Below are 15,273 nucleotides of genomic sequence, written 5' to 3'. Positions count from 1 at the left end.
GAAATAAAATAGGGAAGAATTTCCAAAGCTAGATCACAAGTGCACACACATTACATCAGCCAGATCAGTTATAAAAACAATTGTCAGAGTGAAGAAAAGAAGGATTTGTGTCTCTGGAAGATCTGCTGTGTGCTGTGAGTCCCACCTCCACCCCTGGGGGACAGGTAGGTTGCAGGGGGTAATGTCACCCCTTCACCTTAAGCCTAGTTAATTTTTAGTGTAAACAGGTACATACTATCCAAGTGCCCTTTCACCTGGCTGTTTCTCTCTGGAAATTCGGTCTGAAGCCTAGGGAAGAGGAACTGCTTTTGCTCCATTTCATCAAGATGACAGTTGGAACAGAGAAATGTTTTTGGACAGAAATGACAGTGAAAGAGGAGCAGCATGAAACCAGCCTTCTCCAAAGTGGCAGCCTGTGAGCCAAGGGCTCATAAAGTCACTTCCAGGAATTAAAATTAAAAATGAGAAGAGTATTGACACCCAGTCGTAGAGGTGTTACGGACGGGTGCCTTTGAGGTCTCTCTATTGCCTGGAGTCCAAGAGGAGAAAGATGTCCTGGTGATCAGGAGACTCAATAAAGAGAACATACGAGTCTGTCGGAGGATGTCCTGAGCTAGCAGAGCAATGTGAGGGGGACGGGGAGGTGCCTTTCTGTGGCCATGGTGCTGGGCATCACATAGATACCAAGATCGCAGATCTTGGCGATCAGATGTCAGTCGTGCTTTTCCAACTGAAAGATGTTTCTCCACACATCACTCAGGAGTAAAAGCTTTAATCAATCAACAAGCATTTAATGAGCACGAATTAATGAGCTAGATTCTCTGAGAGATTGTAAGAAAAAGATAACACGTGTTTCAGTTTCAAATGGGGGAAATGAGAGCCAAGTGAGAGATCGTGAGTCACCCAGTGTGTTGAAGAACCAGGGCTGAAGTCCGATAACCTGCTCCTCAGGCCAGGGCTCCCTCAGATCTGTGTGATGGTTTTCTACTAGAGAGGACCTTAGGACCTAAGAAAAGTATCTTCCAAATAACCAGGCCCAGTTTATTGGTGGAGGTGCTTTGTTGTTGGGGTTGAGAAAGACTTTTCCTTCTACGGAGGCAAAAATACAGAGAGAGCCCACCAATCTGAGCTTACATGGAGACCTTAAACAGCCCATCTCTCCAGGCTGCAGGATGACCTAGGGTCTCTCTTTGGATTGTCCCTCTTAGAATTTGGTGTCTACTTCTTCCATTACAGGTTTCAGAATCATAGTCTTCTTATTCTTTTTTTTTTTATTGAGGTATAGTCAGTTTACAATGTTGTGTCAATTTCTGGTGTACAGTGCAATTCTTCAGCCATACATGAATATACATATATTCATTTTCATATTCTTTTCTACTGTGAGCTACTATAAGATATTGAATATATTTCCTTGTGCTATACAATATAAACTTGTTTAGCTATTTTATATATAGTAGTTAATATCCGCAAGTCTCGAACTCCCAGTTTATCCCTTCCTCCCCACCCCGCTCCCCGGCAGAATCATGTTCTTGATTCCTCATTCACTTACCCAAACCAGCCATCTTCATTATTTTAACCTTCCTTATCCTTGGTAGTTGAATGGGCTTGGCTGATCTATTTCCATTAAAAGTCTGCCCTCCACATGGGGCCAAGTGAAAATTAAGAGATCTTATAAAGAAACACTTTAACACTCATTTGTTTTCTCTCCCAATTTTAAGTCTCCTCCACTTGTTGAGTTAGAACAGCCCGCCATCTGTGAAAGGCACTTGGCGCTCTGTTATCCAGAGCCATGGCTGGGAGCCGCGACATAGCTTATGGTTAAATCCTTCACTTTGGCTTAAGTGAGTTTTTGTATATACATCACATAATTAGCATTCTGGGAAAACTCTCATTCCCATTCTCCCCTAACTTACAGACTCAGCTGGACGTTGAATGGTCTGTCCACCTACTGATTTCTCTCTTTTCCTGATTTTTGCTACTTACTGGAAACAAAGGTAGTTACTGATCAATGACCCTCTTTGTGTCTGGCTTGTAATTCACAAGCAGTTAAGGCTGTTACGAGGGTGGATTTTCATCACTGCCCAGTATGCACTTAACCTTCTGTACCACTGCCCTCTCTCAGAAAACCAAGGACCATGCCTTCTCTTTTTCCAGAAGCAGATGACATCTGAGCCATGGAAAGAGATTCAGAGGAGGTTCAACAAAGTCTCACCATAGGGCACCTGCGGGTAGAGCTCTGTTGGATGACTGGAGTATTCAATAGGTAGACTTTCTCACAGCTCAGCCTGGGGAGGGAATTTCAAATTTCCTAACTTCTCAGTTTCTATTTGGTGATGCAAAGATAATGTTAGATATGCCATGTATATAATGCTTTTAACTTTTCAAAAAAATTTCATTACATGATTATATGCTGCCTTAACAGAATTCCTGAGAGGCAGGTGGAGGGAGGAACCTTTGAGATTGGCAGAGTCAGACAACAGGATAGTGACATGCCTGAGTTCACACAGTTTGTAAAGGGAGAGCTGGGATGTGAGTTCATTCTCTAACCACATAGTCTACCTGAGATGGTAACCCTATTCCTATCTCCTGCTGTCAGTGCAAAAAAGTAAAGCAAACATTTAATAAGGAATACGTTTTCCATTTTTGATTCAGAAATATGAGAGAGATTGAAATGGTTGGTGGCTTGCCTTTTCTTTGATTTTACTTGGCAACTGAGAGGATATCTCCAGCTTTCATTAGTACTTAGAAAACATGTGTGATTCTCTGTGACTTATAAGACAATGGAGAAGTGTGTGCATTCAGTGAGTCTGATCTGACAAGTAATAACAGCCTGTGAATTATAATTTGTCATTGTTAAGCATGAATTCTAAGAGAGCTTTGTTGGAAGAAGAGCCGAGGGGCTGCTCTCTCTCTCTCTATTTCCTTATCTCTGCTTCCCTTTAGCTTTCTGATTAACCTTCAGTGTTGAGGTTTGCATTTATTCGATGTTAATCAATGTAACACTTGATTCCTCCCTGCTTCCTTCTCTAGCATATGGTCCTTTATCAAGATCTCTTTGGCCAACACACTGTTATTTGATAGTAGCTGTTCAGTGCTGCCAAAGAGAGGGCTGCGTTCTGAGGTTTTAGTGACTTGGTTCCAGCACTCATGGCTACTAAAATCTGCAGATACTCAAGTCCCACAGCCAATCCCCATGTGGCTATTTTTGATTTACCATAGGAGGGCCTGACACTGCACAAATGTGTCCAATTTGTTTACTTGTTAAAAGTATTGGAACATAACATTTCCTTATTCCTATGACTTCACTCTAAGACTCCTTTGAGAATTAAGGTCAAATACAATATATTCTTTATTCCTTGATCTCATGATGAATGAACTATTTTTTGCTTATTGACCTCCTTCTTACAATTAATTATTAGCTTTATATCTGATTTTCTTGAGTGAATTCTGATATGGATCTGACCTAGGTTGGAATATGTTGAAACCTAAGTTGATTTATGCTAAAAGCACATGACTCATAGACTTTATCCTTATTCTTTCTTTTCCTGATTGTGTTTGGAGACTTACATTTGTACTTTGTTATTTATTAGTTATTAAAATAAACATGCAAATAATCAAACCCTCAAAAATAGACATTTTATCACACATTTAAGGAAGCATACAAATTAAAACAGGATTTGAAGATGTAGAGTGCTCAGGTACAGTCCGGTAACTTTTGGACTAATTTTCCACCATTCCTATTGATTACTGCTAAATTTAACTGTAGTCTTCCTTATGCTAATTTAAGGAGAGAATTTGCATTTCTCAAGTGATTACGAATCAATGCTCAATGGAGTTCCCATGTGCTCGCTGCAGCCTAGTTAGCTCAAGCTCATTTATCTGAAAAAAGCTACACCCCCATCTCTAACGACCTGCTTTAAAATGATCAGAAAGCAGAAATTAAATTCCTCTTCAAATCTCCCAATTAATTTATTGACATCTACTTCCCACGTTGCCTCCTCTGCATGTAATTCTCATTGGTAAAGAAAGGTCCCTGATCATCTCAATCGATGCAGAAAAAGCTTTTGATAAAATTCAACACCCATTTATGATAAAAACTCTCACCAAAGTGGGCATAGAGGGAACATATCTCAACATAATAAAAGCTATATATGACAAACCTACAGCCAGCATAGTTCTCAACGGTGAAAAACTCAAAAGCTTCCCACTAAAATCTGGGACAAGACAATGATGCCCACTATCACCCCTCCTATTCAACATAGTCCTGGAAGTCCTAGCCACAGCAGTTGGGCAAGAGAGAGAAATAAAAGGGATCCGAATTGGAAAAGAAGAGGTAAAAGTGTCACTATATGCAGACGACACGATACTATATATAGAAAACTCTAAAAGGTCCACACATAAACTACTAGAAATAATCAAAGAATTCAGCAAGGTAGCAAGTTACAAGATTAACGTTCAAAAATCAGTTGCAGTTCTGTACACTAATGATGAATCAACAGAAAAAGAAAGTAAAGAAACAATCCCCTTTAAAATAGCACCCAAAGTAATAAAATACCTAGGAGTAAATCTAATCAAGGAGGTGAAAGACTTATACATGGAAAACTATTAAACACTGATGAAGGAAATTAAAGAAGACTTAAAAAAATGGAAAGATATCCCATGCTCCTGGATTGGAAGAATCAATATTGTTAAAATGGTCATACTGCCCAAGGCAATCTACAGATTTAATGCAATCCCTATCCAATTACCCAGGACATATTTCACAGAACTAGAACAAATTATAATAAAATTTATATGGAACCACAAAAGAACTAGAATTGCCAAAGCATTACTGAAGAAAAAGAAAGAGGCTGAAGGAATAACTCTTCCAGACTTCAGACAATACTACAGAGCTACAGTAATCAAGATAGCATGGTATTGGTACAAAAACAGACATATGAACCAATGGAACAGAATAGAGAGCCCAGAAATGAACCCACAAACTTTTGGTCAACTCATCTTTGACAAAGGAGGCAAGAATATACAATGGAATAAAGACAGTCTCTTCAGCAAATGGTGCTGGGAAAACTGGACAGCAGCATGTAAATCAGTGAAGCTAGAACACTCCCTTACACCACACACAAAAATAAACTCAAAATGGATCAAAGATTTAAAGATAAGACAAGATACAATAAACGTCCTAGAAGAAAATTTAGACAAAACATTATCTGACATACATCTCAAAAATGCTCTCCTAGGGCAGTCTACCCAAGCAATAGAAATAAAAGCAAGAATAAACAAAAGGGACCTAATGAAACTTAATAAACTTCTGCACAGCAAAGGAAACCATAAGTAAAACAAAATGACAACCTACGGAATGGGAGAAAATTTTTGCAAATGAAACTGACAAAGGCTTGATCTCCAGAATATGTAAGCAGCTCATATGACTTAATAAGAAAAAAACAAACAACCCAATCCAAAAATGGGCAGAAGACCTAAACAAGTAATTCTCCAAGGAAGAACTACAAATGATCAATAGGCACATGAAAAAATGCTCAATATTACTTATTATCAGAGAAATGCAAATCAAAACTACCATGAGGTATCACCTCACACCAGTCAGAATGGCCATCATTCAAAAGTCCACAAATGACAAATGCTGGAGAGGCTGTGGAGAAAAGGGAACCCCCTACACTGCTGGTGGGAATGCAGTTTGGTGCAGCCACTGTGGAAAACAGTATGGAGATTCCTCAAAAGACTAGGAATAGACTTACCATATGACCCAGGAATCCCGCTCCTGGGCATCTATCCAGAAGGAACCCTACTTCAAAATGACACCTGCACCCCAGTGTTCATAGCAGCACTATTTACAATAGCCAAGACATGGAAATAGCCTAAACGTTCATCAACAGATGACTGGATAAAGAAGAGGTGGTATATTTATACAATGGAATACTATTCAGCCATAAAAACCAACAACATAATGCCATTTGCAGCAACGTGGATGTTCCTGGAGAATGCCATTCTAAGTGAAGTAAGCCAGAAAAAGAAAGAAAAATACCATATGAGATCGCTCATATGCAGAATCTAAAAATAAAAAATGTAAATACAAAATAGAAATAGACTCATAGACATAGAATACAAAGTTGTGGTTGCCAAGGGGGCAGGGAGTGGGAAGGGACAGACTAGGATTTCAAAATGTGGAATAGATAAACAAGACTGTACTGTGTAGCACAGGGAAATATATACAGGATCTTGTGGTGGCTCACAGCCAAAGAGAATGTGACAGTGAATGTATATATGTTCATGTATAACTGAAAAATTGTGCTCTACACTGGAATTTAACACAACATTGTAGAATGATTATAACTTAATAAACAAAAGAAGTTTAAAAAAAAAAAAAGAAAGGTCCCTGCTCACTCTTCCCAGCACCCAGTCCCGGTGTGCTCTCTTCCTGGTGAACAGCAACACACAGACACAAATAGAGCCGTGAGAGTGCAGATTATGGTTATATCTGGCCTGAAACTCTCCTAGGATAACACCTTCCCAATTTGGCTTCTCTTTGTTATTTGTTATTTAACCTGAACTGAATTATTTGATCAGTGCGGACAAGAATCACCTGGGGCCAGAGCAGAATCAGTGATAAAAACTGAGATTCGTAGACTTATTCCCAGAGATGCTGGCCAGGCCCCCCTGAGTGGGAACCTGGAGGTAACAATTGTAAACAGCCAGGCATCTAATGCTAATGCAGATGTTTTGGATAAATCTTTCAGAAACTCTGCCTTATGTTTCCCAAACAATTTTACACTCTGATATTCATCACTACTAAACAATTTCAAATATCCTTGAGCAGATAAGAATGGATTTTAAACATCAAAAGAGGATTACTAAGGAATATTAATAGTACATTATTTGAAAAGTTAAACAGTGCTATTTCAGGCTTACAAATGTCTTCCCTGTAACTCCACAAATATCTGAAAACTTCTTTTAGGTAAGATAACTTCTAATTACTTTTTGGTGGTAAGGACTTTTCTTTCCTTTCCTTCCGTTTTTCTTTCTTTCTTTGTTTCTTTGCTTTTGTTTTGTTTTGAGAACAGGTGTCTGAAGATCATACATAGAATGGTAGCACTCATGTTAGGTAAATACATATACACATGGATCAAGTATCCCTTGGATTCAATAAAACATGAAGTAATTTACCTGGGTTAAAAATTGCAGCAATTTCTTTGTGATCTTCTTTATCCTTAATTTGTGTTTTTCCTATATTGAAAGTGTTCATTGAAAGCTTTTCAATAAATTTATATATGCAAATTCACCATTATTAACCAAGTGAAGAAGAGGAATCGGGGTAACGTAAGAATTGTTGGGGGCATAAGAGAATGTTGAATAAAATAATCCAGTTGTGACAAAAATCCTCACAGAGGTAAGAGGAGGTCTGTAGGATAATGCCTCCCCTGTCACTGTGTGTCCCTGGGATGGTCAGGGTTTCTGTTAGCCTTTGGTTACCCCACCTCTAAAATGGAGTTGCAAAAAAATCTTGGCTTCAAAGCAGGGTTATTATCAATAATAGTGCAAGGAGATTTTCAACTTCCCTGAAATAATGGCTTCTTGAACCATTCTCTTCAAACTTTACTGTAAGCCCCACCTTACATTAATAAATTCACCAGGGGTTGTCAACCACAGTATCGTGACAAGCTGTGTGTCATGGTCAGTTTTGTTGTATATGGCAATAATTTATCTGAAGTGAAAAACCAAAGTTGGAAATGATTTTCATTTTTAAATTAGAGCAGAGTCAAGATTTTTCTTATAATAATAAGTCTTTCAAAAGCTCATCACTTCCACTGTTACGTGCTTTCTAACATCGTCAGAAGGGGTTGAGCTTAAAGATACTCTCTAGGGAACCTGTTAGAACACCTGCTATATAATCCAGGCTGTAGCCCCAAGTGAATGACTTGAAAGTTATTGTAATATTTTATGTTGGGATTTTATACTTTGGTAACCTGAGTGTTCCCTCTACCAAGGGTTGTCTTCCTCTAGCTCTGTGTTTCTCAAAGAGTCATCTTTAACCCACCTGTGTCAGAATTACCTGGAGTGTTTGTAAAAATGCGCTCATCCCTGGATATTAGTCCAAACTTAATGAATCATGATCTCTAGGGGTGGTGCCTAGGGATCTGCCTGTTCAGGAAGCTCCTCAGGTGCAGACTGGGGTTTGAAAATCACTGCCATGGTATGTTGTCTTGCATTTCCACACTGTGACTTTCTGCTACACCCACCTCACTGTACCCCTCCCTAGTTTTTGATTATCATCTCAAAAGGCTGGACAGAGTGTTAATAGAATGCTGATCCTGCCACAGGGATGCCAGCATAGAGATAAACACGGAGCTGTCAGCACTTGGCTGACAGTGTCTTTACTCTCCACCATATAAATTCAAATTGAGAACCAGAATATTATCAGCATCACAGACATTCCTATGATATATCATCTTAGTCACCTCCTTCCCCAGAGGTAATCACAGTTGTAAATTTTATCAGCATAGATAGGCTTGCCTGTTTTTTGACTCTTAAATCAAATGGAATCATACAGTATGTCATCTTTTGTTTTTGACTTGCTTTACTCAATATTCTGTTTGTAAGATGGATCTGTATTGCCTATAGCAGTTTATTCATTCCAATTACTGTGTAATATTCCACGTATAAATTTTAAATTAATCCATTCTGCTGTTGACAGGCATATGTTTTCATTTTGGTTTCAGTTTGGACTTGAATAGCGCTGAACAGTACTATGAATATTCTAGATGTTTAATTATGCTTTGTTATTGAGGAAAGTGTGTTAAAGTCTCCCACTAAGATTGTGAGCTTTTATATTTCTTATTTCTATATTGTGTGCCTTACATATTTTAAAATTAGATTATTAGGTGCATAACAAATTAGAATTTTATTCGTTTTAGTTAATCAAGCATGTATGTTCTAGTGGTACACAGTATTTCTAGCGTAACCACTGAAAGAACTCGTAAGTCATAAACTGATAAGAGTAAAATGAACTAATAAAAATGCTCAATAAACATCAGATAAGAAAGGAGAGAAAAAGAAGTTAAAACAGGCAGAAATAATAGTAAACAAATTCTAAGATGGTAAATATTAACCTCCATTCATCATTGGTTACATTATATCTGAATGAACTAAGTAATCCAATAAAAAAGATGAAGATTTTCAGATCTCTATACTTTTTTCAGATCTCTATACTTTCTGCAAAGGATTGGTTCCAGAACTTATGGCTACCAAAATCAGCAGATGCTCAGATCCCACATTCAGCCCTCCACATCTGCACGGTTCTGCATTCATGGATCCAATTAACTGCGGATCCTGAACGTAGTACATGATCCGCCAGTGGCTGAATCTGCAGATTCAGGTGTATATGGAGGGCCACCTGCATGTTAAACACAAGACGTAAAATATTAAAAATCCTATTTTATCTGGTACCATATTCACATTAACTTTTCAAAGTTTTTCTTTGCATAGCATACTATTTTTCATCATTTTTATATTTTTGTTGCTTGGAAGGTAATATATCATCTTTTCAACTACTTTAAAATAATTTTCCAGGATTTTTGTTTCTTGTACTCTTTTATAAAATAAAAAAAAAGTTACCACTTTTATTATGGCCATTCCATAATAGCCTTAAAAGAAAAGGAAAATATAGGCCAGTTGCACTTACACAAAGTCACAAGTAAAATATCGACATGAATAATTGTAGAGAAGGGCACGCTGTCACACGCAGTCATTCAACCCCTACTCAACCACAGAAGAATGGACTTTGGACCCAGAATGCTTCCTTACCAAAAGATAAAGAATCCTCACTGACTGTCCTGGAATTGTCACCTTGTGTAGGAACATCTGTCCCAGTTTCAGACTCAATAGGTGCTCCTTTGCTTTGCTTAAGCGTGTAGGTCATACGGCACCTGACCCACCCCGCTGTTACCTCTGTCCCCAGCAGGGAGAGGACAGAGCCCTGCTGCTGCATCCCAGCAGTGGAACAGACAGGCCAGTTGCCCTTTGGAAGCTGCTGAGAGGGACTCGCTGGCCGCGGCGGAAGCTGAGCTTGCTCTCTCGTCTCTGTGTGAGTAAAGTGCTGTTCCATCTGGGGTTTGGCTGCGTTGTTCGCGTGGGCGATTCTGTCCACGAGTGTGCAGTGGGCAGAAGCGTTCAGATTCCTACTCCTGATAATAAGCAATAGGTGCCACTTGCTTAACAACAATCCTACAGTATTTCCAAAATATATATTAGTCATTTGTGCATTGCTCCTGTCACCTTCTGCTACATCACAATACTAAGTGATTTAGAACAAGAACAATCATGTATTTTGCTCACAGACTTACAATTTGGGCATCACTTGGAAAGGAATGCTTACCTCTGCTCCGCGCACCGTCGGCTGAGTTTGGAGGGTGAGGGTCATTCACTGGGGGCTAGAATCATCTGAAGCTTGCTCACTCACGCATCTGCAAGCTGATACTGGCTGTCGACTGGAACCTCGGGTAGGACTATTGCAAGAGCAACTGTATATGATTTCTCCATGTGACTGTTTGTTTTCCTATAGGATGGTTTTGGGGTTCTGGGAATACCCCAAAAGACAGGAAATCTAAGCTTCCATTCTTGAAAAACTAGCACAGCATCACTTTTACCTCATTCTTTCAGTCCAGATTCAAGAAAAGGGAACATAGGCCCCATACTATTAAGGGGGGGGGCAAATATTTTTAACTGATGTTTTAAATTGATCCACCTAATTGTCATATGTACCTAAATGCGCCATGCACTCTCCTAGGGGTTGGAAATACAGTAATGAACACAATGTATCAAGTTTCTTCCCTTATGGTAGAGACAGAAAATTGAAACAAACACCCAAATCTACATTATAATTTCAGGTAGTTATAAGGCTGTGTAAAAGGCAAATGGTGTCAGGGGATGGAGAGTGATGATCAGGTTGAAAATTTCCAGACAGTAACCAAGAAGTGTCTCATTGAAATGGTCACATTTTATCAGATACCTGAATTAAGTCTTGTACAGTCTGGGGGCGGAGCATGACAGGAATTGGGGAAGGAGAACAAACCTGTACTGAGGAGAGAATGCAGTCGGCAGGTCTGAGGGGCAGCTAGAAGACCAGTATCCTGGAGCAGGTAAGCAAAGTTGTGCGTGGGAGGAAAGAAAGTCAAAAATACTGGCAGAACTAGGCATGTAATTGTCTTAAAGATTGTACTAAGGAATATGAATTTGGATTTATTTGAGTACTGTGGAATGACATGGGTGAGTTTTAGGTAAAGGTTAACAGCTTGATATTTATACTTTTAAAAGACCATTCTGGCAACTGTGGAAATTGACTGGAGAGTGGCAATATGGGGAGATTAGGAGGCCAGAGATGAAGTTAGCTTAGACTTGGATGGCAACAGTGGAGTTGGGTAAAAGTAGATGGATTCAGAATATGTTTTCAAGGTAAAGCTTAGGTCTGTCCAGTGGTGCACTATGACAGGGAGAGAAGAGAATATTATTTGTAGTTTTGATCTCAGCAACAAGGTGAATTGTGATGATTTTTAATGAGATAGAAAGGAGTAGGAAAGAGCAAGTAGGATAAGGGTGTAATTTAAGAGCTCTTGAATATGTTAAGTTTGAGCTTCCTGTAGGTGTCAAGTGCCAAGAAGGTAACTGAGTATATGAGCATAGAATTTAGGAGAGAGGTCAACATTAGGATTATAAATGTGGGCCTTCTCAAGACATAAGTGATATAGGAAGTCATTGAACTGGATAAAAAACACCAGCAAAGTTAAGTGTGGACAGGAAGGAAACAAAAATTATAAACATAAAAATTTCCAATTCATTAAAATATAGGAAAAACCTTTGTGTCTTTGAAACTGAAAAGTATTTTTTTGTCAAGTCACAAATAAAAGTGCAGCACAGAAAAAATTAACGATTAATCAACTTGATGCCATTAAAGAAAAGATTTTAGCCTGACCATGGCATCATAAATAAACTTAAAAGATGAGGGAAAGATGAGAAGCCAACATCTACCACACACAAAAGATAGAACTGATAGAAAAAAATGTTTAATGGGCAAAGGAAATTGATATGTATTTCACAGAGGAGAAAAGCAGAATGGCTAATAAGCATCTAAAAGACTCTCAACTTCACTTATAACCAGGAAACTATAAATTAAAATAATATTTGATATTATGTTATATCTGTTAAATTGGAATGAATAAAAATTACTTATAGTGGTATCCACTAGTGACCATGAGAAAAAGCAAACTTGCCTACAGCATTGGTGAGGGTAACCACTATTGACAACAAGTTAGCGGTACCTAGTAAAATTGAAAATGTGTGTGACCTACTGTTTCTACTTTTGGTCACATCCCCTGGGGAAAATTACACCCATGCACATAAAGAGAGATTTACAAGAGTATTTAGTGCAGCATTACTCATGATAAGGAAAAAAATTGTAACAGATTATTTTTCTTAGGGGAATGGTTGCAATGTATGTTCAAGTTACAGAAGCTGATGAAGCAGTTAAAGAGAATGAAATTATACTTATACTGTGCCAATACGCACAACATGATGTTTTTCATGTTGAAAAACATGAATGTTGAAAAAACATGTTGCAGAGAGACTTCACAATTTTATAATTTATATAAAGTTTCACATAAACTAAAAATCACTATTATTTATGGATAGCTATATAACACTAAAATTATAAAACTCTGAACTTGGAAAGATTCATGCTAAATTTACTACAGCAGACATCACTCTGTGGAAGAAAGCAAGTATGGGTGAAAAAGTGCACTTAAATAACGTTTTTAATTTATAAAATTAAAGTGCTTACAGTAAGTTATTAAAAATCATAATATATAGGTGTATCTTTGATGTTATTTTTGGTACATTTCTTTATTTTTTAATTCTCAAAGTCAAGGGAAAAAGGAAATAAGGATAGATGAAGATGAAGAAAAATGTAATAGTGCATCCAAATAAAAATAAGCGTTTCTATTAGTGAAAACACAACAGCTATGATAGTTGAGGAAAATTTAAAGGAGACATTTACTCTTGAGTTATGTGGGGACCTGAGCTTAAGGAGCAAGGGTCCTAAAGTCAAACCTGCTTTGTCAATTTTCCGTTCCTCTTTATTCTACAATTCAAGTTGCCTCTTACATCCAGAATGTTTTTATCTATTGAAAAGAGCTACTCAATTAGAACAAAGATTCCCTTTTATTTTAAAAGTATTAAGTGTTTTACCTTTCTTCTAGTTGAGAATTGACCTATAAAGTTACGACATTCATCTGAAATATTAGTATTAGATAAAGAAGAGGACCAAAGTGATGGAGCCCCGCTACGTCATGCTGTTTCCTGGTGCCTGGAGAGGCTGTAGGTAGCGAGACGCCGCAAGTCCCCAGAAAGAACAGCAAGTACAAATAACACCTGACCTCACACTCAAGTTTCCACTTATTTTTCCAAAGGAAAAATAAATGGCCCTGAGACTGAGTCCTCGTAGTTACCATTGCAGAGCCACGATCACGTCCACGTCCACCTGTAGTTTCCTTTAGTTTGCACTGGTGATACAATTACTGCAGCACACTCCCCCACTCCCTTGTCTTCTCATTAGACGGAAGAGAAGTAGGAGCTGTGACTCACTCTCTCCTCCCCTGATAACCTGGCAGCAGTGTGTGTGCACGTGTGTATGAGATTTATGTGTGTATATGTGTGCCTGTGGGTATGTGAGTGTATGAGTGTGTATTTGAGTGTATGTGTGCGTGTGTGTGTGTATGTGCGAGTTTGTATGTGTGTTATGCACGCGTGTATCTATGTTTGTATGTGTTTTTATGCAGATACATGTGTATATATGTCCATGTGCGTATGTCTGTAGGGGCTTGTGTGTATATATTTTGAAGGGTAAAGAGTTGTTAATGTGGATGTGTGTAGTTGCAAAAATCTTCTTTGCTTTTCGGACGTTGTAGGAGGCAAGTTTTCGGTGGGGTCCGTCCTGGTAGGTGCTGGATGTGGCCGTCCTTCCACGGCTGCGGAGGCCTGCTGGGCGGGACATCTGTTACCACACCGTGCTGGCCGAGGCATGTGAGCTAAGGGAGATAGGCTTGTGTGCTGGCAGACATAAAGGAGCATTGCCTAAGGCTAAACGCCCCAGAAATTAGACTTAATGTCTATGTAATGCTTTACACTTTACTAAAGTGCTTCCACATAGGTTAAGGTTAATTTATTTAATAAAGATTTGCCGTAGAAATACGCTCTTACCACACTTTTCTTGCCTTACCTTATCACTTGCATTTACTTATGGAGACCTTAAGACTGCGAGGAAAACCAGGAGATAAAGAGAACGCATCTGTTTATCACCAGGTAGGGCTTTATGTTGGCAGAACCATCAGCCAAGCAATAGCCTGCTTCATGTGGTGCCTTCCAGAGGAGTGAACATCCCCAAAGCTGTTCCTGACCCAGAGGCTGGGAGGAGGCCTTGAACTAAGTTTCACTTGAGGGGATCAGACTGGAGCCTAGTGCCTCTGCCTTGTCAACCCCCCACAGCTCTGCGGGCAGACAGACCGACAGACAGACAGAAACTAGTGCTTACGGCATTCCCTTTATGCTTCACTTGTCTTATATTTATCTCATCTACTTCTCACACCAGCCAGTGAGGATAGCTCTTACAGTCCTGTTTTTAGGGTTACTCAAGAATTTGATGTAACTTACTCAAGGCCACAGACACAGTGTTAGGGCCAGCATTTGAACCTCTGTCTTCCAGAATCAAAAACTATTCTTCCTACATCACCCTGTATTTTAATTAAAAAGGAAAATAGAATAGCTTTTTCCCTATATGTGATGGTGTGAGAAAGAAGAATTTGCAGCTGTTTTTGAGTGATGCTTCTTCTACCAAGAAGCCAAAAACTATTTCTTGTCTCTTATCTAAATTCTGACTCTTTTCTATTCCTCTAATGTTAGCAGAAATAAAGCCCATCTCCCTATGATATTCCATACACTCCTCTGAGAAGGAAATTATCTGAAAATGGAGGGTAGCTAAACAAATAATAAAAGAGCATGTTTAAGCACTTGAAACTAAAAGAAAATAAATGGTCGATTGTGATACACATATGGTGGACCAGCCAGAGCGTGCTATAAGAGCAGGAGAGAGATGTCTAAAAGCTTCCCATGCTCCATGCCTCCCTCGGTCAAAGACGATATTCATTTTCTCCCAACCCTCTAAGCAAAATACTTTATTATATGGTCTTCCTAGCATTAACCGTTGCCAGGGGG

At 38.8% G+C, this 15,273-nt stretch overlaps 1 long non-coding RNA gene across 1 annotated transcript in view; it reads left to right on the top strand.

Annotated features, from left to right (window-relative positions):
- Positions 1-15,273, top strand: part of LOC140701124 (uncharacterized) — a 243,754-nt gene that overhangs the window by 54,335 nt on the left and 174,146 nt on the right. The window contains exon 2 of the long non-coding RNA XR_012079997.1: positions 9,971-10,096. This is a non-coding gene — a long non-coding RNA (uncharacterized lncRNA). The remainder of the gene's footprint in view (positions 1-9,970; positions 10,097-15,273) is intronic.

This window comes from Vicugna pacos, chromosome 14, assembly GCF_048564905.1.
Source record: "Vicugna pacos chromosome 14, VicPac4, whole genome shotgun sequence".
Taxonomy (NCBI): Eukaryota; Metazoa; Chordata; class Mammalia; order Artiodactyla; family Camelidae; genus Vicugna; species Vicugna pacos.
Note: the sequence above shows the minus strand (reverse complement) of the source record. Positions and strands in the feature narration are given on the sequence as shown.